The sequence below is a fragment of the Acanthochromis polyacanthus genome, chromosome 10 (assembly GCF_021347895.1).
Source record: "Acanthochromis polyacanthus isolate Apoly-LR-REF ecotype Palm Island chromosome 10, KAUST_Apoly_ChrSc, whole genome shotgun sequence".
In the NCBI taxonomy this organism is placed as follows: Eukaryota; Metazoa; Chordata; class Actinopteri; family Pomacentridae; genus Acanthochromis; species Acanthochromis polyacanthus.
The window spans coordinates 41,076,837-41,103,300 of NC_067122.1; the positions used below are offsets into that span (position 1 = coordinate 41,076,837).

The 26,464-nt window shown below is 40.8% G+C and overlaps 1 long non-coding RNA gene across 2 annotated transcripts; it reads right to left on the reverse strand.

Moving 5' to 3' along the window:
* Window positions 1-1,635: 1,635 nt before the first annotated feature.
* LOC110971531 (uncharacterized) lies at window positions 1,636-24,622 on the reverse strand. Of its 2 annotated transcripts, XR_007944867.1 has the most exons (4): window positions 21,460-24,622; window positions 21,221-21,354; window positions 20,479-20,581; window positions 1,636-2,238 (listed from the first exon to the last, which is right to left on the reverse strand). It is a non-coding gene; the product is annotated as an uncharacterized LOC110971531 (long non-coding RNA). The 2 variants fall into 2 exon arrangements; XR_007944866.1 differs by lacking the exon at window positions 1,636-2,238 and having other exon boundaries at window positions 18,603-20,581.
* Window positions 24,623-26,464: the final 1,842 nt, after the last annotated feature.

Consider the following 26,464-nt stretch of genomic DNA (forward strand, 5'->3'; position numbering starts at 1 on the left):
GGTGTTTTGTGGTTCTCACGTCGCAAAAGGACATGATTACTTTAAACATAATTGGCAACTGAACTGAAGACTTTATACAGTGTGCTTAGTATATAATGCAGAACCAAAATGCTATGACCACTCATAGGTGAATCAAATAATGTTACAAACCTTATAGCCACATCACATGCCAAGGTCTGGGAAACAGGGGAAATTGAAAGACATGGACAAATTATCATTGCCGGATGTCTTGTATGGGGCATCTCCAGAAGAACGAGCCCGATCTCACGGGGATTCGTGAAACAGTCACGTAAGTTTTAGTTTCGGTTTCGTGTGCACCAACACGATTTCGTCATGTTTTTCGTGCCGCTCACCACGAAATGCGCACCAATGTATTTTAAACGGCGGACTTTTCGTGCCACTCAGAACGTATTTCAAAAGAATGTGTATATTATATTTTTGATGTAAAACCGCGGCGAATCCAACGCTATATTTTGCATGACATCGTCCCTAAACATAACCCTAACCATAATCCTAACCATAACCTAACCATAAGCCGGTGGTACACTTACCAATTTGCATAGGAATTTCAAGAATGTCCGGCGGCCGGCGGCCGCAAACGCAATCACACAAGCAGTATACGCCGATGGACAGCTTAGATCGTCATGAATCCGCCGGTATAAACCACTTTCAGATGTGATTACCACAGCGAAAAACATTTCGTGGTGAGCGGCACGAAAAACATGACGAAATCGTGTTGGTGCGCACGAAACCGAAACTAAAACTTACGTGACAGTTTCACAAATCCCCGTGAGACCGGGTTGGAAGAACAAGGCTTGAGGGGTGTTGCTGGTCAGAAATTATGAGTAACTACTACAGGAGATATAAGCCATGAACTGGCAATGGGGTTTTGGAGGATTTGTTGGAACAAGTTCATTTGCAATGACTCCAGTTTTCAACTTCAATACTTTAAAGATCAGCTAACATCTTGGCTCTACATATCACAGGGCAAATTCAGGGCTCCCATGGAGTCCAGGCCTGAGGAAGTTGAAGTTGTTTTGATGACATGTGAAGGACCAACAGCATATTTTGCATTGGCAGTCAGTGTTTGCATCATGTAAATATGATTGCACATGTACAATCCATTCTGGAGTTATGGTTTTTACATAATTGGCTGAAATGTGCATGAGATGCGGCGACTCGTTTTTAAAATTGACAAAGAGATTACAACTGCAACCATGACACATCCCTTATTCACATCTTATACCACTGGCAACTATCTCATAAATATGGAGCCCAAAAAAGTTCACAGTCATCATTTTTAAGGAGTACTTTTGTGATCCCTTGCAGCACTTGTGCATGACCTCATAATATGGTTTGTGTTTCCTTACAACCCTCCAAAGCCTTTGTGTTTCCTCCCAACATGCCTTTCTTTCTTCCAATCTATATGAGCAGTTTGTGTGTTATTTGACTTTCCTTACAACACACTACCAGTTTATGGAAGCCCTCTGCAGTGTGGGGTGACAAAGGAGAGATGATGTGACAGCTTTACTATCCCAACCAGGCAGAGCTGCAGCTGCACTCACAACCAGCAGATAGATATTGTGGGAAATTAATAATGAGCTCTCACTAAAACCAGTTTTTCCTTTGATTCAATTCAATTCAATTCAATTTTATTTATATAGCGTCAATTACAGTCAAATCGTCTCAAGACGCTTTACAGAACCCATATGCCTGACCCCCAGAGCAAGCCCAAAGGCGACAGTGGCAAGGAAAAACACCCATTTAACAGGGAAGAAACCTCGAGCAGAACCCGGCTCTATATAGGGGGGACCCATCTGCCTGCTGGCCGGGCGGGTTGAGAAGGACAGAAGAGGGCAAGAGGGAGGGATGGGAGAAGAGGGAGGGGTGGGAAAGCAAGGAAAACACAACACATTTGGATACATGCATGACAGGATATGTGACACAGACAAAGTATAAGCTAACATTGAAAACTCACTCATAATTTACTCTTATGATGTACGGCTCTGACATTAAACATACTCCATATATAGCTAGCAGTAAAATTCAAACAGTACGTAAGTTAGCATAACAGTATAGTGAAGGCAATGCAGAGTTGACTGGTGGAAAAAGGGAGCTGGAAGCAGAGGGCTGGAGGAAGGCCAGCAGCAGCATCCCACAGCGGACACGATGGAGACTGGACCAGCTGGTGGAACATCAACCGCAGATCTGAAGCATCCAGCTCTGGGACCAGGGACACTCGGAGAAATAGCACAGGGGGAAACAGAGTGAATGTACTGCAATAACGGTATACATATTAACTGTAAAGGTAGATAGAGAAGGGCTCAGTGCGTCAAGACAAGTCCCCCAGCAGCCTAGGCCTATAGCAGCATGACTAGAGGCAGAACGAAGGGACGTCCAAGAGGGAGTCAGCTGTGCAAATGAAGACACAAGCCGAACCCCTGTGGGTCACCCAGTCAGCCCCAACTATAAGATTTGTCAAAAAGGAACGTTTTAAGCCTGGTCTTAAAAATAGAGAGGGTGTCTGCCTCCCGAACCCAAACTGGGAGCAGGTTCCACAGGAGAGGCGCCTGATAACTGAAGGCTCTGCCTCCCATTCTACTTTTAGAAATTCGAGGAACAACAAGTAAGCCTGCAGCTTGAGAGCGAAGAATTCTACTAGGATAATAAGGTACTATCAGATCTTTAAGATATGATGGAGATTGGTTATTAAGAGCTTTATATGTCAGAAGAAGGATTTTAAATTCTATTCTGGATTTAACAGGAAGCCAGTGAAGAGAAGCAAGTATAGGGGAAATATGATCTCTCTTGCTAACTCCTGTCAGTACTCTCGCAGCAGCGTTTTGGATCAACTGTAGATGTTTGAGAGAGCTATTTGGACAACCCGATAATAAGGAATTGCAATAGTCAAGCCTGGAAGTAACAAAAGCATGAACTAATTTTTCTGCATCACTCTGAGACAGAAGGTTCCTGATTTTTACAATATTACGCAGGTGAAAAAAGGAAGTCCTACAGACTTGCTTTATGTGTGAGTTAAAGGACATGTCCTGGTCAAAAATAACTCCAAGATTCCTCACAGTAGTACTGGAGGCCAATGTGATGCCATCCAGAGTAACTATTTGCTTTGAAAGCCAGTTTCTAAGATGTTTGGGGCCAAATACAATGACTTCAGTTTTGTCTGAATTTAGCAGTAGGAAGTTAAAAGTCATTCAGGTTTTAATGTCCTTAAGACAATCTTGCAGTCTAGCTAACTGATCAGTTTCATCTGGCTTCATAGATAAATACAATTGTGTGTCATCTGCATAACAATAGAAGTTAATACAATGCTTCCTAATAATATTGCCTAAAGGAAGCATGTATAATGTGAAAAGTATCGGTCCTAAGACAGAACCCTGAGGAACTCCATGATTAACTTTAGTATGCTCAGAAGAGTTATTGTTGACATGCACAAACTGGAACCTATCTGATAAGTAGGATTTAAACCAATCCAGTGCTGTCCCTTTAATGCCAATTGAATGTTCTAGACGCTGTAATAAAATTTTGTGGTCGATTGTGTCAAACGCTGTACTAAGATCTAACAAAACAAGTATAGAGACTAGTCCATTATCTGATGCTATGAGAAGGTCATTAGTAACTTTCACTAGAGCCGTTTCTGTGCTATGATGCACTCTGAAGCCTGACTGAAACATTTCAAACAAATTATTCCTTTGTAAGTGTTCACATAATTGATTTGCAACTGTTCTTTCCAGAATTTTAGAGAGAAATGGTAGGTTGGATATCGGTCTATAGTTAGCTAACACATCTGGATCTAAAGTGGGCTTTTTAAGCAAAGGTTTGATGACAGCAACCTTAAAAGCCTGTGGTACATAGCCTGTTACTAGAGAGAGATTAATCAGATCTAACATTGAAGAATTAATTAAAGGTAAAATCTCCTTGAAGAGTCTAGTTGGGATAGGATCTAAAAGACATGTTGATGGTTTGGATGTAGAAACTGTTGAAATTAGTTCAGAGAGACATATAGGAGTGAAGAATTCTAAAGATTCATCAGGTCTAACAGCCAATTCAAAAGCATCTGTGACATTTGTAGGAAGGGCCAGATTAATTTTATTTCTAATCAGAACTATTTTCTGTGTAAAGAAGCTCATGAAGTCGTTACTGGTTAAAGCTAAAGGAATACAAGGTTCAACAGAGCTCTGACTCTTTGTCAGCCTGGCTACAGTGCTAAAGAGAAACCTTGCTCCTCTACTAAATTTTCATTGAAGAAGTTTTTGAGGTATTGTGCTGCTAAGAAACAAACTGACAAGACTGCATGTGTAGCTTTATGGGTTCAGGTAATAAGCAACAAAGTGAGAAAAGAAATTACACTGAAGTGGATTTTGAAGCTTCAAGCGATTACATGATGCTCCCATGGTGCATATTTCTAAATAAAGTTGTTTTGGATTATGTTAAATCAAAACAACTTTCAGAAGTAGTAAGGGGCTGATCTTAACATGTTTGCTTCACAACCCCCTAACAGGATAACCTGGCCATGTATTCCATAAACCGTTTAGGACACAATAAACTAATAAGCCCTCAAATGTCCAGGGTTGGAATCTTGAAGGTTTATAAGAGCCATTGATCTGAACATTAGATCCCATCAGGCTCCATCCTAAAACACCCTACAAAACACCCTAAGGGATCTGAAAACAGTCATATCAATGTTTTACAGGAGTGAAGCAAACATTTAGGACAGCATTTTCCAAGTAAATGTGTAAATGAAGATTGTGGCTTAGAGTCCCAACAAAGTGCCCAGCAAAAGTTACTGTTTGCTCAAGTGTAATTAAATGAAATGAGAGAAGATTGTATTGGCATGTGTACTGAACCATAGAGCAGAGAATATTGTTTGGGGGGCTTTGTATTATTACTAATTACTAATCTATGGTAAAGAAATTGACAAAAATTTCAATCAACACTGCATTTACAAGACTCTCTTCGAACGTGACCAGCTAGTTATGAAATGTCAATCAAATTATCTGTTCCAGAGACTGCAGGATGACTCATCCAAACTTTAATCCACACATCTTTGGGTAAACAGACAATAAGTAAGAGATGTTTTCTGTTATTTGCTACACTGTAAAGCTTGGTGTAGTTTTTTTACATTTTTATTTCCTGTCATTATCCATCTGCGTGTTCTGGATCGCAGAGAGAATACAATCTAAACAAAGACGCCCAGTGGCCTGATCCCTGGGCATTTTCTCCAGCCCTCAATTTTGCATTAGATCCATTCATCAAGCTCAAGAAGAGAATTAACAACAAGAAAGCCTCTAACATACCACTATAATGATGTCACACATGTAAACTATTAATGGAAACTATTTTCAATTTAAAATTCAATAAAATTAGATTCCTTTAGCTGCACGATTTACAATGTAAACCAAAACTGATAACATATAAAAAAATGTATTTAAAAAAACACATATGGAAGTAGGTGTTGAGAGAACAAATTGAAGTAGAGAAGACCACTCACAATATTATAAGTTATATAAGATAAATAAACCCAACAATTTCCTTAGATCGATATAAAGGAAATTAACTAATTTGGCCAAGATAGGCACAGAATCGTAATTGGATCAGTAAAAATCTGGACTTTGGTCTAATGAATGTAAACATGTGATGTCTTTGTGTGATTCCGAAAATATGGCACTTTGCAGGTGATGCTGTTGGTGATTTATCCTGAATTTAAGACAACACTTAACCAGCAGGCAACCACAACATCTTGCAGGGACAAGTGGTTTGTGCTTACTGAGACTATGATTTCAACAGGACAATGAGCCACAACACACCTCCAGAAGGGTGCACCAACAGTATGCTAAGCTGTTACCCCACAAAAGCTGGCAACTGTGAAAGAATCCACAATTTTAAACATATTTAGCTTTTTGTTGGTTTTGTTTTTTGTTCAGTACAAGAATCCAATTTTGTTGCTTAGTAGTTTTGAAGTCTTCAGGATTTTTAAGTAATGTAGAAATTGGTAACAACAACAAAAGAAAAGAAAAAAAAGAAAAAAAGAAATTGGTAACATGATTGGAAAAAAAAACCTGGATGACTAGGTGTTCCATGGTGATATACAGGCCACTAGGTTTTAGCTTTTATTCTACAACACAAATTTGGCCAGTGAGAGAGTTACTTATCCAGTATGGCAGGGGGTCAAAGAGGGCAGGAGAATAGAAAGCAAAATAGTTATCTCTATGGTGTCCGCTCCAACATCACAGGTCTGAGCAGTTGGAGAGCAATAAAGGATCTGAAAAGAGAGCGTCAGCTTTTATTGCACCCTGCAGAGTGGGACTTCTGCAGAACATGACCTCTGATGAGATAAAAATATAACTCATTAGAATGTATAGCGACTTCTGTGGGAAGGTATTTAAGCTCTTATGGTGAGCCACATGAGGCTTCCTCTCTATGTCTGAGGACAAACCGTCTGCCTGTAGTCATGACCTCTAATTTTCTTCTATTTTAGTAGATTATTATATTTCTGTTGTTATACTCTCTGCTTCTGCTTTATTCTTTAAATTGTTTTGAAATGCACCAGATGGAGCAATGTTCCCAATTTCGTCGTATGCAGTGTCATACAATGACAATAAAGGCTTTTGATTTGATTTGATTTGATTTATTTAATTTGATTTTATTTTATTTGAAAGAACAAAGAAACGCTCTAGTGTGCGGCATGCAGATATACTCTCACTGTCATGGAAATTAATATATTTGAGAGTTCCCAATCCTGAAATACTGAAAGACTGTGTGATGAACTATAATCATGAAGTATGGATATATGCATTGTTGCTTATTCGCCAAAGAACCTTTAGAGTGCCTCAATGTATATTTCAGACAGCACACTTTGCCAGATTTAAACCACTAACTTAAGACTAACATTTATTTGTGTTTGGTGGTGACTCTGCTCGAGTGATGCTCTGGAACGATCTGCGTAAGCATGACACAGACAGTCCCTGAGATCACAAAACCATCAGCACAGCCTGATATTGATAATGTTTGAAAATAAAACAGACTAAATATCTGTTTTGAAACTGCTGTGTCACTGTAATTTCCTGTAAAGGATTATTAAAGGATCTATCTATCTATCTATAGGATGACCTAAATAAGTTTATGTGCATCTACAATCACTGAAACACAGCGAGACTGTCCTCAAGAACAATTTACCTGCAATAGAAAAAACAAGGAATCTATCAGTTAGTCTGCGATTACATCAAGACACACAAGACACTGAGACTTCACAGAAGAACTGTGGTGACTTCTTGGATTGACCTGCATGTCAAGTTGTAAAAACCTGTGTGAAAGTGATGGAAAAAAGAGATCTGATGCTGGATCCGAATATTACAACAAAACCTCTGTGAATATAATGCAGTCAGGTACAGTACAAAACAAGACAAGCACTCATCAAAGCTGCTTAGTCGTATGACTGCTGAAGATATGACGAGGTGATTAATAATTTGGAATATGAACGACTGATAAGTGACTAAACGGAGTTATTAAAAAGTGAAATATCAAGCTATTTGGACGTCAACCCACAGTTCAGACTCGTAGAGCCACAGCAGATCTTACTTTGTTGAAGAAATGGGTCACTCAGCGGTTCGTGGCTGGGACAGCGTTGCCTTGAACGGGACTTAACTGCGCGCCTTGGTGAATTCTCCAGCCGTGCAGTCTGTCGCTGGACAACGTCTCGGCGTCCTGCCTTCTCATGCTTTTGAGCGCTGCTGGTCCATTTCGACTCGGCTCGGTCGGTCTCAGCCGAGGGTGTGGAGCCGGAATGGCTCGTTCTTCAGGGTTGACAAAAAAAATAGCTTGATAAAAAAAAACGCAGACTCTTGGTCTGTCTCTGCCGGCAGGTTTGGCTGGAGAACAGATAGGTGAAGGAGCCGCTGCAAACTGAAGGAATTGCGGAATGGGATCGAATTAGTTCTTTCAAAAAAACCAAAAGAATCGGCGTGAACAAAATTAAGCTCTGTTTGCTGAGGTAGTGAGCGAAGATATCTATTCTTTGATTAAAAGAAAAAATTATGAAGAGTCGTGGTTCACAGAGGCCCGCTCTGTAACCAGGATAGCTTCAGAGTAAAGAAAAAGAAGAAGAAGAGGCGCCAAAAGAAAAACAAAAGAATCGCTCAACGTAGTTTCTGAAAGCGAGTTAGAAGGAAGAGGTAAGAGGAAGAGAGCATAAAATGTCTGGTTTAAAGTGTTTTCTCTGAGAAGAGGCGTGGAAGTGTCGGTTTCCTTTGAATCTGGGGGAACCTCCCACTTTGGGCTCAGAGGGGAGAGATGAAACCGGATCAAATAAGGATTCAAAATATTAAAACGCAAAAAAAAGAACGATCTGTTTACTCCTCCATGATCCTTAAAATATATTTTAAACAATCAAAGATAAACTACTACTGAGTTATACCAGCTAGTCTAAGAATATATAAGTTAGGCGTTAATATTATATGTTTGTGTGCTCATCTACTTTTATGTGTATCACAGTGAAAACAGATTAATATGACATACATATTGTGAACAATAGAACAGTTTTCCATGTCTTGGTAACCTGAATAAGCAAAGTTTTATGGTTAATTTCAATGAAATCCTTGACAATGTCATGGCATTGGCGTCAAAAGGTGGCAATGTTGAGCTGTGGAAGAACAAGTGAATTAACCACATATCTTCTATTTTCTGAAATACTGATGCTAGAAAAACGGGAGTTGATTCAAAATGCATGTTGACATCTCACTATATCTTTGGTAAACACAGAATAACATAATACATTTCAGAAATATGAGTTGAAGAAGTTCGGGAACTGGACAAAGGGGGAAGTTTCTGCCAGCCTCTGCAGAGGTAATGAGAAGTTCATTAATTATTTATGACCTTGTTATCTGATGGCCGATCACCAGAGACGGAGCAGAGGAGACAGAGTGGAGCCTCAGGAGAGGCTCCCAGTTCATCAAAGCATTTAAACAAGAATTGCAAACAACAGTTCCTTAAAAAAAAGTGTGAAAGTTCTGTCTCCAATTCCTAGCTGTCTGCAGAGGTCCGGGTAAATGGTTGTATTTATATAGCGCTTTACATGATACGTCACATTTACCCATTCACACACTGATGGCGGCAGCTGCCATGCAAGGCGCTAACCACAACCCACCAGGAGCAATTAGGGGTTCGGTGTCTTGCTCAGGGACACCTCAACATGAGCACAACGGGCCGAGGATCGAACCGGCAACCTTCCAGTTACAAGATGGCCACTCTACCCACTAAGCCATGCCGCTGAGCATGTACTTCTGTTGGAAACAATAAGTGAATATGCCTGTCCCAATCTTCTTATAGGAACACACGTGTTCTTTGTTTGGAAAAAAGGAGGTTTTCTTTAAGAGTCAGAGGTCGTCATAAACATGAATTTAGGGTGTCTCTGGTGGAAGGTACCGGGCTCTCTGGCCATAAAAAGATCCTCTTTGGAGCACTTTGTTTTGTTTGTTCAAGCCACTCTGAGTAGAGAGCTTGTGGTTATCTGAGATGAGATCAGCTGAAGAATTTCCAGGCCTCTTTTAATGTTGGATGTCGCCTACAACTCAATTCATTAGCACTACAGATAGCCACTGGTTGGGCCCAGAAATACTACAGCTCCAGATTGACATCTGAAACTCTCCTAGAAGCACAGGGTACTCTACAGGGGAACCAGTTCACAGCCACCATTACCACCAATGGGGGACAGAGGGATACAACTAGTAGACCAGATGACCCCCTGCCCACCATTCTGGAAGACATGGAAGTCGCATTCGTCTATCTGAACCAGAGGCACCTAACAGATTATCCACACTTTTTGGCACATTGGCATCCATCACCAAGGCAATCCAAGACTCAACTGAACACATACAGATTAAAATCGATAAGACCCACACGGCCCAACCTATTGAAGAACCATCTGCACAACCCTTCTCTACATGCATAGTCCAAAATTCCATTTTCCCGTAATCCAAGGTTCTACACCACCTAGGAGGGGACTCATTAAACCAAAACCAACTACTGAACAACCACCTAACATCCAACACACATCACCATTAGAACTGCCGCTTGCAAACAGCAACTCCTCTGAATGCACAAGACAGCGTGGGACCAGTGACCTCCACCCGACAACCACAGTGAGTAAGAAGAGTCACCTGGGGCCCGGTACCAACAAAAGAAGACACCCAGGGCCCTTCAACCCTATCACCCATTCAGGTCTCAACCCCCCGTAGTCACATATAGCACTCAAACAAGCCGCATTCAACCTAAGGCATCTATTCAAGTTATGGCCATCCAACCTAAGACATCCATCCAAGTTACGGCAATGCTACACCAACCCCCAAAGAAACTTCCATTACGGGATCTGGACCCCATCACAACAAACACTCGCTCTAATATATCAGTTGTCATCCCTGATACGATTCTCCCTTCTTCCCCACAGATAACTACTGCTGGCACCCATGACAACCTGGTCGAGGAGCCAACCTCACAGACCCCTAAGCAAATTTTTCAAACGAGGGAGTCGGCACTCAGGATGAAAGGGTCAAATATGGTCAATCATAACCAACTACAAACCCAATCTGAGCCCTCCTCTCACCAGGTGGCTCGGGCTGTGCTCCCTGACCGGGTGGCATTGGACGCCAGCACCTCTTTAGCTCATTCACAATTCTCGGCTCCTTCCTCTCCTGGTCCCCAGACTGCCTCTTCCTCTTATCTGCCTGAATCCACTACACTCACCTCATCTACAGAACAATCATCCTCCTTAATTTCACATGTCCATCCTGACCACCCTCCCCTTCTGAATGGAGATTCCTTTGCACATCATGACCCTACTTCCCTTCCCCTGGACAGTCCTATTTTTCCCTCACCTTCCTCTCCTCCTCTCCTCACCAACCAGTGACTCATAACCCTCCTCTTTCAACTGCAGACATTTCGCTTACTACTGCCATTCCATCCTCTTCCTGCCCCACTTTATCGACGACTGCAGCAGCTCAGACATCGCCACAACCACAACTTTATAAACCAACCTGCCACATTGCAAGACCAAGTCGCAAAATTCAGGACTGGCAATTCAGGCCATGAAAGCCAATACTGATTACTGGCGACTCCAACATAAAAAGAATACTGGCCCACCAATATTCCAATCTTCAACTTGACAGCTACCTTGGAGCAACAGCATATCACTTTCTGGAGCTCTGTAAGAAGACCCTGATTCACCCTACAACCAAAATCATTGCTTTTTCAGTAGACATCAATATCAGGGATCAGGACCTCAGACCGATGACAATTAAACAACTTAAATCATTACTTCGGCAGGCGGGAACGACCTTCCCCAACGTGGATATCTACTTTGCAATCATCAATTATTCAAACCACCTTGCAACCACACAAAAAGCAAACCTCAAACTTATTAATGACACCATAGCTGCACATTTCCCAACCCTTACGACAGTTCCTCAAGACATGCTTGAAACAGATAAAGACAACATACATTGGACTCCCACTACAGCCCAAAAAATCTTAGATCACTGGTGCACACAACTAAATTTACAGTAAACACTATGACGAACCGGTCATCACACACACATACACACCACACAGAGCAAAATAGGGACCTGGACTGGAACTCTACCTCCAGCATCCTCAATCTGGCCACTCTCTTTTCACCCACCACACCCCAATGACAGCTTTTGGAGAGGGGGCTCTCCTTTGTCCCCAAACCCACTGTTTTTGACTGGGAGGAGCTTCATCGGGACGGCTACTGTTTTCATAGACGACTGGCTATCATCGTCCACTTTCACCTTAACCCACACAGGCAACAACACAAATTATTCACACATCCATTACACTGGGAACTGGACCCTTCAGGACTTAATCCACTTACTCATACATCCATTAACACAAATAAATGAGCTCTGGTTCAAAATTCAAACAGAGTAATAAAACCAGCGAACAAAGGTTCTAAAATTGTCATCCTTGACCAACAACAATATCTTTGGGAAGCCAATCAACAACTTGACAATAACATGTATTACAGACGACTGGACAATTCCATTCAAGCCCAAACCCAGACTAAACTTAGGACACCTGTCACCTCATCCTCTGTTCAGCCCCACAACACTCATCATCGGCGACAGCATTATTAGAAATATCCGTTTCTTCAATGCTATCACTTGGTGTTTCCCTGGTGCCACCATTGCTGTTATCCTGGACAAACTTCCAGAGCTGCTACAGTCCATCCCATCCTCCGTATGCCGTGTCATAATTCATGTTGGCACAAACGACATGGCCTGGCGACAGTCTGAGCTGACTAAAATTGATTTCATGGACCTCCTCAGGTTTCTGAAAAGCTGTGGGAAGTCAGTGTTCAATAGCGGTCCCATACCGACTCTGTCTCGTGGTGCCCAGCGCTTTTCTAGACTCCTTTGAACACCTGGCTCCGGCATACCTGTACAGCCCACGGCCTGAATTTTATTGACAATTTTAATCTCTTCTGGAACTGCCCTGGACTTTATCGTCACGACGGACTGCATCCGAGCACACTGGGCAGCTCGGTTTTAACAGATAACATTCACCATGTGGTCCAGTCAACACCAGCTGACTGACTGTGCATAGGCCACGCCCACTCACCACACACCTCACACGTTCCCCCTCTGCCCACAGAAACATCGAACTACATCACCCACAACATCCCAACTGTAGTTTTTAACAGACCCAACAAAACCCGGACTGTTTTTACACAAAGAACACTTTCCATTGAAACGCCATGAGGAGCGCACGTTCAGCGCAAACATCAACATGGCCCTGCTGAATGTGCGCTGTCTTTTAAACAAAACTTTTATGACAAATGATTTGATTTTAGATAATAAATTGGATAGTCTTCTCTTGACAGAGACGTGGCTTGGCACTGATGCACCTGCTGTTCTCACTGAGGCTTCCCCACCAAATTTTAACTTTTTACTCTCCACTAGACAGGGTAGAAGAGGAGGCAGAACAGCCTCCATTACAAAAAATGCTCTCACCCCAAATGAAGTGTCTAGTTATTCATCATTTGAGCATCATGCTTTTGTTTTTAGCATCACTCAGATCCTGTGTATAACAGTCTACAGACCACGCCACCACTCCAACCTTTTTATCAGTGAATTTTCAGACTTCTATCAATCAGTCACACCAAATATGACAGAATTTTAATAACTGGTGACTTTAATCTTCACGTCGAAAACCTCTCAGACCCAGTGTCCAGAGACTTTTTAAGTATTTTAAACTGCCTTGATTTTAAACATATCACACACCCAACTCACAACAGAGGACGCACCTTGGACCTGGTTAGAACCCATGGCCTGTCCACTGGTCCACCTCTGTTGTTGACCTGGCTGTTTCTGACCATTACTGTGTTTTTTAATATCACTAGTTTTAATCAGTGGGGGGTCAACTCTAGACTCAGTAGCTTCACTTTTAACAAAAACAGTCAAAAGTAAACCTATACCCCCGTGGAGAAAAAATGATAAAATCAATCAATTAAAAAGAAACTGCAGGAGTGCTGAGAGGAGACAGAGGAAAACAAAATTAATAGTTCATTATGAAATTTTACGTCAGCAACTCAAAACCTACAATAATGCAATCAAACAGACAAGATCTTCCCATTTCACACAACTTATCACAGACCACAAAAACAACCCCTAGTTCCTCTTCTCCCATTTTAAAGTTTTAACAAGTATTAATTTTAATAAAGCTTTTAAGGCACCAACAGATGCTCTTTGTGTGAACTTTGCAGACCACTTCAGAACCAATATCAAGGACATCAGATCCAGCCTTTTATCCCAACAAGTTTTACTTGCTAACAAGCCCGATCTGCTGTCCTTGCCTGAGGAAACACTGGACAGTTTTGCCCTGGTTGATGCAAGGACACCTGGTCGAGTTTTCTCCCAAGTAAACCCAACAACCTGCCTTTTAGATCCAATTCCCACACCACTTTTGAAATCATTTTATGTATTCTTTGAGGAACAGTTTTTAAACATAATGAATTGCTCTCTTCAGACGAGTGTCTTCTCCACTGCCTTTACAACGGCAGTGGTGAGGCCCCTTCTGAAGAAGAGCAATTTAGATCCCAATGTTTTCAATAACTACCGTCCTGTATTCAACTTACTGTTTTTAAGTAAAATTTTAGAAAAACTGGTTTTTAACCAAGTCAGTGTTTTTTTTAAAATAGAATTAACATTTTAGAAAAACATCAGTCAGGTTTTAGGATGAACCACAGTACAGAGACAGCACTTTAAAAGATTTTAAATGACATCAGGTGAAATTTAGATAAGTTAACAGTGTTGGTTTTACTGGATCTAAGCGCTGCTTTTGATACAGTAGACTATCACATTTTATTAAACAGACTCAGACACCTGGTCTGCCTCTCTGGTACTGTTTTTAACTGGTTCAATTCCTACCTCACAGACCAATGTTTTTATGTAAGTATCAATACGTGTTCCTCGGGAACCCATGAAATTAGGTGTGGGGTTCCCCAAGGGTCAATTTTAGGTCCCATGCTTCCTCTTGGGGACGTCATCAGGAGACAGGGCATCAGTTTCCATAGCTACGTTGATGACAAACAGCTGTACATTGCCGTGTCTCCTGATGACACAGGGCCAATAGATACCCTTTTAAACTGTATTTTAGACATAAAGTTATGGATGGCAGCAAATTTCCTACAGCTTAACAAGGACAAAATTGAGGTTTTAGTTAAAGGTCCTGAAGGCCAGAGAGAGAAACTTTTATCAAAATTATAAGATTTTAAACTAGCACAATCCATAAAAAACCTAGGTGTGATTTTTGACTCTGAGCTGAATTTTATTCCACATATTAAAAATCTAACAAAGATAGATTTTTACCATCTTAAGAACATAGCCAGAGTCTATCCGTTTCTCTCTAGACTAGTGTAATGCCCTGCTCTGTGGTCTTCCCAAAAAGAGCATTTTAAATCTGCAGTTACTGCAAAACTCAGCCGCATGAGTGCTGACGAGGACCAGAGGGTGGGAACATGTTACATCCGTTTTACGGGGGGGGGGGGGGGGGGGATGCGTGAGTGCAATTATATGTACATACCCAGGGTGGGAGGGAAGTGTTTTTCATGTTTTAACTCAGTGTCCCTCCCCCTTGCCCTCCTCTGTCCTTCTCAACCCGGCCGGCCAGCAGGCAGATGGGTCCCCCCTATATAGAGCTGGGTTCTGCTCGAGGTTTCTTCCCTGTTAAAAGGGTGTTTTCCTTGCCACTGTCGCTGTTGGTCTTGCTCTGGGGGTCAGGCATATGGGTTCTGTAAAGCGTCTTGAGACGATTTGACTGTAATTGACGCTATATAAATAAAATTGAATTGAACTGAACTGAATGCTGTAAAGCACTTTGTGATGCAATCTGATTGTATGAAAAGTGCTATACAAATACAATTTGATTGATTGATTGATTGATTGATTGATTGATTGATTGATTGATTGACTGACTATCATTCATTCATTATACACCCAAAAATTAATTACAGCCAAACAGAGATTTTCTATCGGGACTAGACAACCCTCGACCCCGTTATTTCTACTTACTCCCCAAAATACACAAGGACCCCAATTCCTGGATTATTCCCTTTGAAGTTCCCCCCGAGAGACCCATAGTCTCAGATTGCAATAGTGCCACTTATCACATTTCACAATATATTAATCATTTTTTAGGACCCCCCTCTACCCAACACCCCAGTTATTTGAAAGACATGTACCATTTTCTCGACATCATTAGGCCCATGGCTGTCCCTAATCATGCCTACTTATTCACAATAGATATGGATATTCGTTACTGTTACTCATTGTACTCTGTTTAAATAATAATGACTTTCTATTCAATAATCAACGGAACAGCCATGGGCCAACATTTTGCTCCATCCTACACGAACCTTTACATAAATGTCCGCTCAAACCATCCATTTATCTCAGGTTTTTGGACGATATCTTCGGAATCTGGCCACACAACATCACATAATTTCCCGCTAGAGCCTTAATAATCATTATCCTTCTATCAAAGTCAAATATATCATAGACCAGGGGTCGGCAACCTTTAACACTTAAAGAGCCATTTCGACCAGTTTCCTACAGAAAAGAAAACACCGGGAGCCGCAAAATCATTTTGACATTAAAAATGAAGACAACACTTCATATATCGCTTTTTTACCTCTATACCTTTGTTAATCAGTCGTGATTAATTAATTACAAAGCCTCTAATTAGATAGATTCATTTTTTAAATTGTGTCCTTCCACTAATATTTGTCTTACCTGGTCAATGTCATTTTTGCTCCTGGACCTCATATGTTATGTAATGTTAGCTGGAAATCAATATTTTGCGAATGTCTATTTAACTTGTAAAATCTATTTATCTTAAGCTAATAACTTTTCTCCGGTAAGTCGCTGCCCTATTTTCCAAGACGACACTCCTCTGACTCTCTGACCTGCTGCCTGGACATCGAGCCGTGTTCTTGCGAGTAACGTGTATTACCCTATCATGAGTACTTTTGACTCAAAGACAAGACGTGTCTTTCTTGGAGTGGAGCTTTAATATACAGGCTTGCCATTCTTGAGTACAAAACGATGTGAAACTACAGGCGTTGCTTCTCCATCTTCCCTGCATCAACTTTGCGCTCTCACGTCCCAGCCAGTGGAAAACCCCAGCAGCACATCCGGTGGAGTGACATGTCAAAATAAGAGCGGTAATTTCACAATAAAACTCTCTATATTAAAATGCATTGAAACGCGCCTGAAAGGCAGAACAATTTATTTTCCAAAGTTACAGGGAGCCACAACAGAGGGCTGAAAGAGCCGCATGCGGCTCCAGAGCCGCGAGTTGCCGACCCCTGCCATAGATCCACGACAGATTAACTTCCTTGACATGACAGTTTTCCTTAAGCCAGTGAACAACACCCACAAGAATCTACAGACTAAGGTATACTTCAAACCCACTGACATAGACGCTTTACTCCATAAACTTAGTTAGCACCCCAAACACACCTTTAAGGGCATCATCAAATTGCAGCTGATCCGTTTTTTTCGGCTCTGTTCTAACATAGCTGATTTCCACACAGCCACCCATATTCTATTTCATAGCCTTAGGTCCAGAGGATATTCCAATCGGTTTCTCCGCTATATCAAGAACACCACTCTGGCCCAACTCGCTCCCACTCAGTCATCACCTCAACCTCATCTGGCATTGTCAGCCCAGGCCCCTAACCTAGATAACACACACACAAATACACACAACTCACAACCTGTTCTGCCCCCATCCGAACAGCTGATACCTTTCGTGATAACTTATTCACACCAGACCGCTTTGCTTCATCAAAAAAATTAAACAAAATTTCTCCATATTACAGTTACAACACCCGGCGTACAGAAAAACAGGAGTCTTCAAGCCATACTCATCAGATCCAAATACTCTAGTCATAAATCCACACCACGATTACAACACCAACATCATTACAAACACAGAAAATTCATCCACAATCCATACACCCACAAAGAAGCTCTGATCCTTGGTTCATTTTCCATCACAACCTCTGTCATCTTCATCATCACATGCACAGTCTGTTATGAACATTATATAGGTGAAACAAGACACTCATTTCACACTCGCCTATCACAACACCTCTATAACATCGGGGAAGGTCGTCTCCGCACCCCTCTGGTTACACATTTCCAATCCCATCCATCCACTCATGACCAATTTTAACGCTGAAGGTTCAGTAGGCAATGGGGGCCAAAACAATGCATTTGACATTATGAAAAAGCAGAATGAAATAATAACACTGCTAATACGTACAGCAGCAGCAACCTTCATCCTTGCCTAAAAGAGATATTCAGGTCTTTGATGGTGATCCATTACAGTTTCATACATTTATGAGAGCTTTTGAAAATGGTGTTGAAAGTAAATCTGACAGTTACAGTGATTGTCTGTACTTCCTTAAACAGTTCACCAGAGGTCGCCCAAGGGATCTTGTAAGAAGCTGTCAACATATGGACGCAGCCAGCGGCTATGCTCAGGTTAAAATCCTGCTCCAGGAACATTTTGGAGATGAGCAAAGGATTTCAGCTGCATATATGGATAAGGCATTGTCATGGGTTCCGATTAAATCAGAGGATGTTAAGGCACTCCAAGATTATAGCTTATTTCTTAGAGGCTGTTCCAATGTAATGAATGAAGTGCAGTACATGTATGAAATGGCTATGCCTGGTAATATGCTGACAATTGTAAAGAAGCTGCCTTACAAGCTAAGAGATCGATGGAGGACCGCTGCTTGTGAAATACAAGAGAGGCATAATCAAAGGGCTACATTCAATGATATTATTCTTTTTATTGAAAGGCAAGCAAGGATTCTAACAGACCCAGTATTTGGGGACATTCAAGATGCATCACCAGCTTTAAAAGGAGGCATGAATTGAACCAGCTTGAAACCTAGCTCTAAACTATTCACTCAATATACTAACACTTATAAATCATTTGCTAGGTTCTTCTTGTAAAATAATGTAAATCTCACCAGGAAAGATGAAAAAGGAGTCCAGGAGTCAGTATTCAGATGCCAAGGAAAAAAGTGTTTATTTCTGTACAAGACAGGTCAAAACACTGAGAATCGCCCTGGGAACAGATTCTGACTTTCTGCCAGAATGTACAGCCTTTTATACTATCTGGGCTGGGGTATTTCCACTCCCCCAGCCCATCCTACTTTTACCTTCGCCAACTTTCGCTTTTCACCATTAGCTCATCGGTTTAATTTTTAATAGAGTCTGATACTCCCTAAATTTTAATTAAAAATTTTAGACTGGGCTGGCAATTCCCCAGAGGCAGAGGTCCTCCCTTTGGCTTCATGCCAACACCAGTCTCATGCCTTCTTTATTTTTTATCTACACTGTTTTCAATAGTTACCAGGTAAATCAATGCAGTACAGGTTACAGGGCCAGTACATCAGATTCAACACACACATTTATAGATTTGTGACTGTAATAGATCAATTTTTACACAACAAGATCAGATATGATTTCATCAGTCAAGAAGGTCTGTTTGCTTTGTGAGGGTGGACACACTTTGGAGTTTTGTGATCGAATGGAAAAGAGGGCTCATGCTGAGAAGATCACTTTTTTAAGGGAAAAGGGAGTGTGCTTTGGCTGTTTGTGTACAGGACACATCAGCAAGGATTGTCGAAAGCATCTCTCATGGAAAGTGTGCAGCTTAAAACACCCCACAATACTTCACATTCATTCTAAGGAAAAGGATCCAGTGACCAATGAGAACCAGGCACGGCAGTGGGCTGTGCTCTGCTATCCAGTGGGTTTACTGAGACTGGAGGCGTGACTGCAAACTACCTATAGTTCCAGTGCGGATTAAACCCAATAAAAGTAACCGCACAGTTGTTACTTACGCGTTCTTCAATCAGGGTAGCATGGCTGTTTTCTGCACAGTTAACCTCATGAACAAGCTCAACCTCTCAGGAAAAAGGACACAAATTCTTTTACGGACAATGGGTCAAGAGAAGGTTGTTAATAGCTATGTGATTGTAGGACTGGAGGTGGCTGGCTTACATGGTGAGACATATTGTGATCTGCCTAATACCTACACCCAGGAGCGTATGCCAGTACATAAAGGAAACAGAGGTGGCCTCACTTGGGAGATGTTCACTTACCGGAGATTGACTCCAAAGTTGAGCTATTAATTGGAACAAATGTACCAAAAGCACTGGAACCACTGCAAGTCATCCGTAGTGTGGGCAGTGGACCCTATGCCATTAGGACTGTTCTGGGATGGACTGTTAATGGGCCACTGGGAGGGGACAGTGGTGATGGAATTGAAGTTGCCACCATTAATAGGATCTTAGTCCTGAATTTGGAGGAGCTTTGGCAACAGCAGCTCAGAACAGATTTCCCAGAATGTGGCTATGATGAACAACCTGGTCTGTCGAGGGAAGATCAAAGGTTCATGAAGCTGGTCCGGGATTCAGCTAAACTTGTGGATGGCCATTATCAGATTGCATTGCCTCTGAGGAAAAATTGTGTGAGCATGCCTAACAATAGGAACGGCGCAGAGCAGCGTGCTCTGAACCTGAAGAGGAGGTTCAAAAGGGACTCATCATTTCGACAGCAGTACACAGATTTTATGAATGACATGATCACCAAAGGATACGCAGAACAAGTACCTGTCGGTGAGCTGGCACGTAGTGATGGGAGACTGTGGTATATCCCACACCATGGTGTTTATCACCCTCAAAAGGAGAAAATTTGCATGTTTTTTGACTGTGCAGCCACTTTTCAGTTCACTTCACAGCTGCTGCAAGGGCCAGATCTCACTAGCTCGCTGATTGGTGTCTTGGCCAGATTCAGGAAGGAACCGGTGGTGCTCATGGCAGACATAGAGTCTATGTTTCATCAAGTAAGGGTACCAAGGGAAGATGTTTACCTTTTGATGTTTCTTTGGTGGCCCAATGGTGATTTTGCCCGAGACTTGGTGGACTTCAGAATGATGGTACATCTTTTTGGTGCGACTTCTTCACCAAGTTGTGCTGAGGACAATGAAGAACAGTTCTGTCAAGAGACCATTGAGAAGTTTCTGCACTGCTTCTATGTGGATGACTGTCTGGTATTGACAGTCAGTGAGGAAGAGGCAGTGGTGTTGTACCATGACCTGGTGTCTATATGTGCCAAGGGAGGCTTTAAGCTATCAAAATGGATGAGCAACCGGCGTGCAGTGATGTTAGAAATTCCAGAAGACCAAAGGGCAAAGGGCATAAAGGATTTGGATCTGGATCACGACCTATTACCGGTAGAGAGTGCTTGGGGTGCAATGGTGCATTCAGTCAGATGCTTTCAAGTTTAAGATCATGGTGCAAGACAGGCCTTGGACGAGAAGAGGGAGACTCTCTTCTATCAGTTTTATAAATGATCCCTTAGGAATCCTAAGTCCTGTTGTCCTCTCTGCCAAGATCATCTTGCAGGAGCTGTGCAGGCAGCAACTCAGCTGGGATAATCCTATACCACCATCAGCTGCACAGGAATGGACAAATTAATTAAAGGAGCTCCATCAGCTGGAGCATTTCCAGGTCTCTTGGTGTCTGAAGCCCCAAGATTTTGGAGAAGTCCCTATGGCGCAGTTACACCACTTTACAGATGCAAGTGAAGATGGTTATGGTGTGGTGACCTACCTACTTTTGCAGAATGCACACTCACAGGTGCATAGCAGCTTTGTCATGGGAAACTCCAGAGTGTCTCCTTTGAAGTCGGTTTCAATACTTCGCATGGAGCTTACAGCTGCTATCATGGCAAGTCGCTTGGATACCTTTTGGAAAAGGGAGTTGCATATGCCATTAATAGAGTTGATGTTTTGGACAGACAGTACCTCTGTACTAAAGTACATTAAGAACGAGACCTCAAGGTTTCGTACCTTTGTTGCCAACAGGGTCTCCTCTTTTATTAGGGGCTGCTCTGGGGTCCGTCCTGTCAGTAAATCATAACTTCAGAATATTCATTTTACACATTTAATATATACACAAATATCATATCTCCACACACACTTTTCGCTTCTTACCCCTCCCCTTTTTTCTTTCTTTTCTTTTTTCTCCTTTTTTTCTCTAAATTTTCCACATAATTTTATTTTCCAACAACATAGTTATCAAAAAAGGAAACAAAAATAATATGATTCATAGATCTGTGCCCATTCACAATGTTTATGTCTAACACTTTGGTCCCCTAACCTAACCTTAACCCCAACCCTATACTTTTATAATAATGCCTGTCTTTCACTCTAACCCAACCTTTGTAATCCTAACCCTGACCCTAACCTTAACCCCAATCTCATAATATTACAGTAGTGTTTGACTTTAACTCTAATCCTAGACCTAATCCTATACCCTAGACCCTGGCGGAGTCAGGAACGCGGCAGGCCCGTGACTCATCGATACCCTAATCTCCAACTTGATAGCTATTCTAGAGCAACAGCATACCATTTTTTGGAACTTTGCTAGAAGACCTTGATCCATCCGACTACCAAAATTGTGGTCTTCTCAGTGGGCATTAACAATAAGGACCAGGATCCCAGACAGACAACAATTAAAAAACTCAAATCATTACTCCGGCAGGCAGGATTGACTTTCCCTAATGCAGACATTTATTTTGCCACCATTAATTATTCCATTCACCTTACTACTACACAACAAGCTAATCTTAAATTCATTAATGAGACTATAGCTGCACATTTTCCAACTCTCACAGCTATTCCTCAACATATGTTTGAAACAGACAAGGATAATATACATTGGACGTCTGCTACAGCTCAAAAAAATCTTGGATCATTGGTGCATGCAACTAAATTTACAGTAAACACTATGACCAATCAGTCACCACACACATATAAACAACATATAGAGTGGGGTGGGGACCTGGGCTGGAACTCCTCTTCTAGCATTCTTAATTTGGCTACTCTCTTTTTTCCTACTAAATCTCAATGACAGCTTTTGGAGAGGGGCCTCTCTTTCATTCCCAAACCCATGTCTTTCGATCAGAAGGAACTCATAGGGACCTCCATCTTTTCCATCGACTGTTGGCCATTATTGACTATTTACATCTTAATCCTTATAGGCAACAACAGAAATTATTTACACATCAATCACATTGGGAACCAGATCCCTCAGGTCTTAATTCACTCACTCGTACATCCATCACTAAAAATAAACAAACTCTGCGATGTTTTAGATTTCGATCTAACACTACGGATAATTTAACAAAAACGAAAAGACAAGCATTTGCTCAGTTGGTTTATAACCCAAACATTATAATAAAACCTGCCGATAAAGGCTCCAAAATTGTCATTCTCGATCGACAACATCTTTGGGAAGCTCATCAACAACTAAACAATGACAGGTATTATAGACGATTGGATAACTCTATTCAGGCTCAGACTCACACTAAACTTAGGTAGATTGTTCATTCCTTATATGTTCAAAAATTCATTTCAGCTAAACAGAGAGATTTTTTTATCGGGACCACACAATCCTCGACCCTGTTATTTCTTTTTGCTTTCTAAAATACATAAGGATCCCCAATCTTGGACCATTCCCTATGAGGTTCCCCCTGGGAGACCCATAGTTTCAGACTGTAATAGTGTGACTTATCATGTTTCACAATACATTGATCATTTTCTAAGACCCCTCTCCACTCGACCACCTAGTCATTTGAAGGATACCCATCACTTTTTAGATATCATCAGGTCCATGCATGTCCCTAAGCAAGCCTATCTATTTATAATTGATATAGAGAGTCTGTTTACCAACATCAGTACCCCTTTGGGTCTACAAATTTTACAGTCTATTTTTAACAAAAATCCAGATCCGACTAGACCGGACCAACATCTTTTACAACTTATTGAACTTTGTTTAAGTAGTAATGACTTCTTATTTAACAATCAATTTTTCCTCCAGGTCCATGGGACAGCCATGGGCCAGCATTTTGCTCCATCTTATGCAAATCTTTATATGAGTGAGTGGGAGCGAGAGGCCTTGTATAAATGTCCGTTAAAACCTTCCATTTATCTTAGGTTCCTGGATGATATTTTTGGTATCTGGCCATATGACATCACATAATTTCCTGTTTTCATAGACATTCTTAATAATCATCATTCTTCAATTAAAGTTAAATATACTATCGATCCATCACAAATTAATTTCCTGTATACAACTGTCTTTTTAAACCTATCAATAACACTTCGAAGAGCTTACAGACCAAGGTTTACTTTAAACTCACTGATATTCATGCTTTATAACATAAACGGAGTTACCACCCCAAACATACATTCAGGGGCATCATTAAATCCCAGTTGATGGGTTTCTTCGCATTTGTTCTAATATAGATGATTTTCATGCAGCAACTTCTACTTTATTTCATAGTCTTAGATCTAGGAGATACTCCAAACGTTTTCTCCACTACATTAAGAATACCACTTTGTCCCAATTCGCTCCCACTCACTCATCACCGTTGTCTTATTCTGCTGAAAATTTCATCCAAATCCATTTATCCGTAATGTTGCGAACAGACAGACAAATGTATGCTGATCGTCACATAACTCCATCATGTTCCTTGGTGGAGTAAATATAATTGGATTAGCACCTCTGATATCATAAAGTAGGTTTATTAGATTACTTTGCACCTAATGAAGATGTCACATCTTATATTTATATACATTTTTATTTATTTAAGTTTAAGAAGTCTCAAATTCCTTGTTTCGTCATATAATACACTCACCAACTTGCTATCAAACCGCAAAACTGTGTTTAGTTTCTTTTGCCACCAAGCTTTGTGATTCTGGTTTTCCTACGTTTCCTTTCAAATGTGCCTTGACATCAATGCAGACACACATACATCTGACCACAGTGTTCCAACCCACCAAAGTCTTCAAAAGTCCCGACTTACCCAGCTCACTGGATCTAAAAAAAAGTACATGACACTTTTGAACTGAGCTGAAAGAAGACCATGCAGCTTGTGTGAGCACACGGGACTGTTCGCTGCCACCTTTTTGGGAATACATGTGCCAACCCGGTCTCACAAGGATTCGTGAAACTGTCACGTAAATGAATCTATGGTTTCGTGTGCACCAACACGATTTTCTCATGTTTTTCGTGGTGCACACAACGAAATTCAAAGCAATGTATTTCAAGCGGAGGATATTTCGTGCCACTCAGAACGTATTTAAAACTACTACAACTACGGGTTTGAGACCAGCTCCTGTACATGACTCGCCTGCTTAACCCGCTGAGCTATATGGGTATCAGATACCCAGTAAACAAAATTATTTAATAAATACCAGCACACCGGCCCTTCGGTCAAACGGCCAAATGATGTTTACACAACTTTTAGCCCGAAGCCACATCTAATTGCCGACCCCTGCATTACATTATAAATATGAGACGAACTAATGCAAAATATAGCATTGGATTCGCAACACTTTTACATTAAAAACATAATATACCCATTCAAAATGCCCTAACTCGCTTAAATCTGACCGAGGAGAAATATGACACCCAAGGAATATTTGATTAATTAAACGTTCTATTCAGGTGTGATGAAGATTCAGATATGAAAATAAAATCAAACCCGTAGTTGCAGTAGTTTTAAATATGTTCTGAGTGGCATGAAATATCCTCCGCTTGAAATACATTGCTTTGAATTTCATTGTGTGCACCACGAAAAACATGAGAAAATGGTGCACACGAAACCATAGATTAATTTACGTGACAGTTTCACGAATCCTCGTGAGACCGGGTTGCACGTGCACATGAGGATGCTTTTTGTCCATTTGGGAACAATAAATTGCTCACACCAAGAACACTTGACTGAGCAAGGATTTGACTCACGCTGAACTGGTCTCTTTTGCTCACACATTGTACCATTATTATTTTTTCTCTTTACAGAACCAATGCAAGTGCAGCAAAATGTCCACCAAATGTCAGGGATGACAATGACAAGCTGTAAAATAACAAAAAAATACACACAAAAACACAAAATATTATTTTTTAATGCATTAAAAAGAATGTTTAGTTAAGTTTTTATGGGCTAAAAATGTTAAATTATACATATTTTTTATCACAATAAAGAAAACAATACAAAACAATATTTTATAATACATTATTAATTCTTGTTTTCTGCACTTCTTTGCACAAATGTCACTCATGCATATGAAATATTTAAAATTTCATGTTGTTTATTTTTTCTTATTCTCCACACATTCTACATTTAAAGCTTTACATCTGATGTGTCTTGCATTCGTTTTCCTATTTTGTATGATACAAAAGAATCAAGTTCCACTTTTCTGAGCTCATTCCTTTCAATTCCACTTTTCCATCTCCTCATTTTTTCAGAGGATCTGCAGAAATTGACTGGATTCCTCTCTGCACGCCATGTAAAGATTAAATATTGATTTTTTTTTTGTTGCTTTGCGGAAAAAAAAGTTAAATAATGTACTTATTTTAAAAGAAGGCCACAGCAATATGATTTAAAATTTTACAGCTGTATTAATTCTAATACCTATTTTATATTTTTATTTCGTTGTGACACAATGAAACACAGTAGTGTCAGTCACTACTGTGATTTCAATCCACCAAATGCTCATACTGAAATATTAGAAGAAAATACAATATTTAAAATGATCACAGCTTGTTGAAATCAAAAACCTCGGTAAATGATCCAGTCCACCCTGATGAGGTAGCCTTTTTGAATATAATAAAAAAAAAATGGAGGTCTACTCTCTGAATTCTACTGATAATCCACTAGAGGTCAGTTGGCTTGTGCTTTCATAAATACACACCACTGAGCCACAATATTAAAACCACCTGCCTAATATTGTATAGGTTCCCCAAAACGGCTCTGACACAATTGATCTCTTTTCCATTTCAAAATGT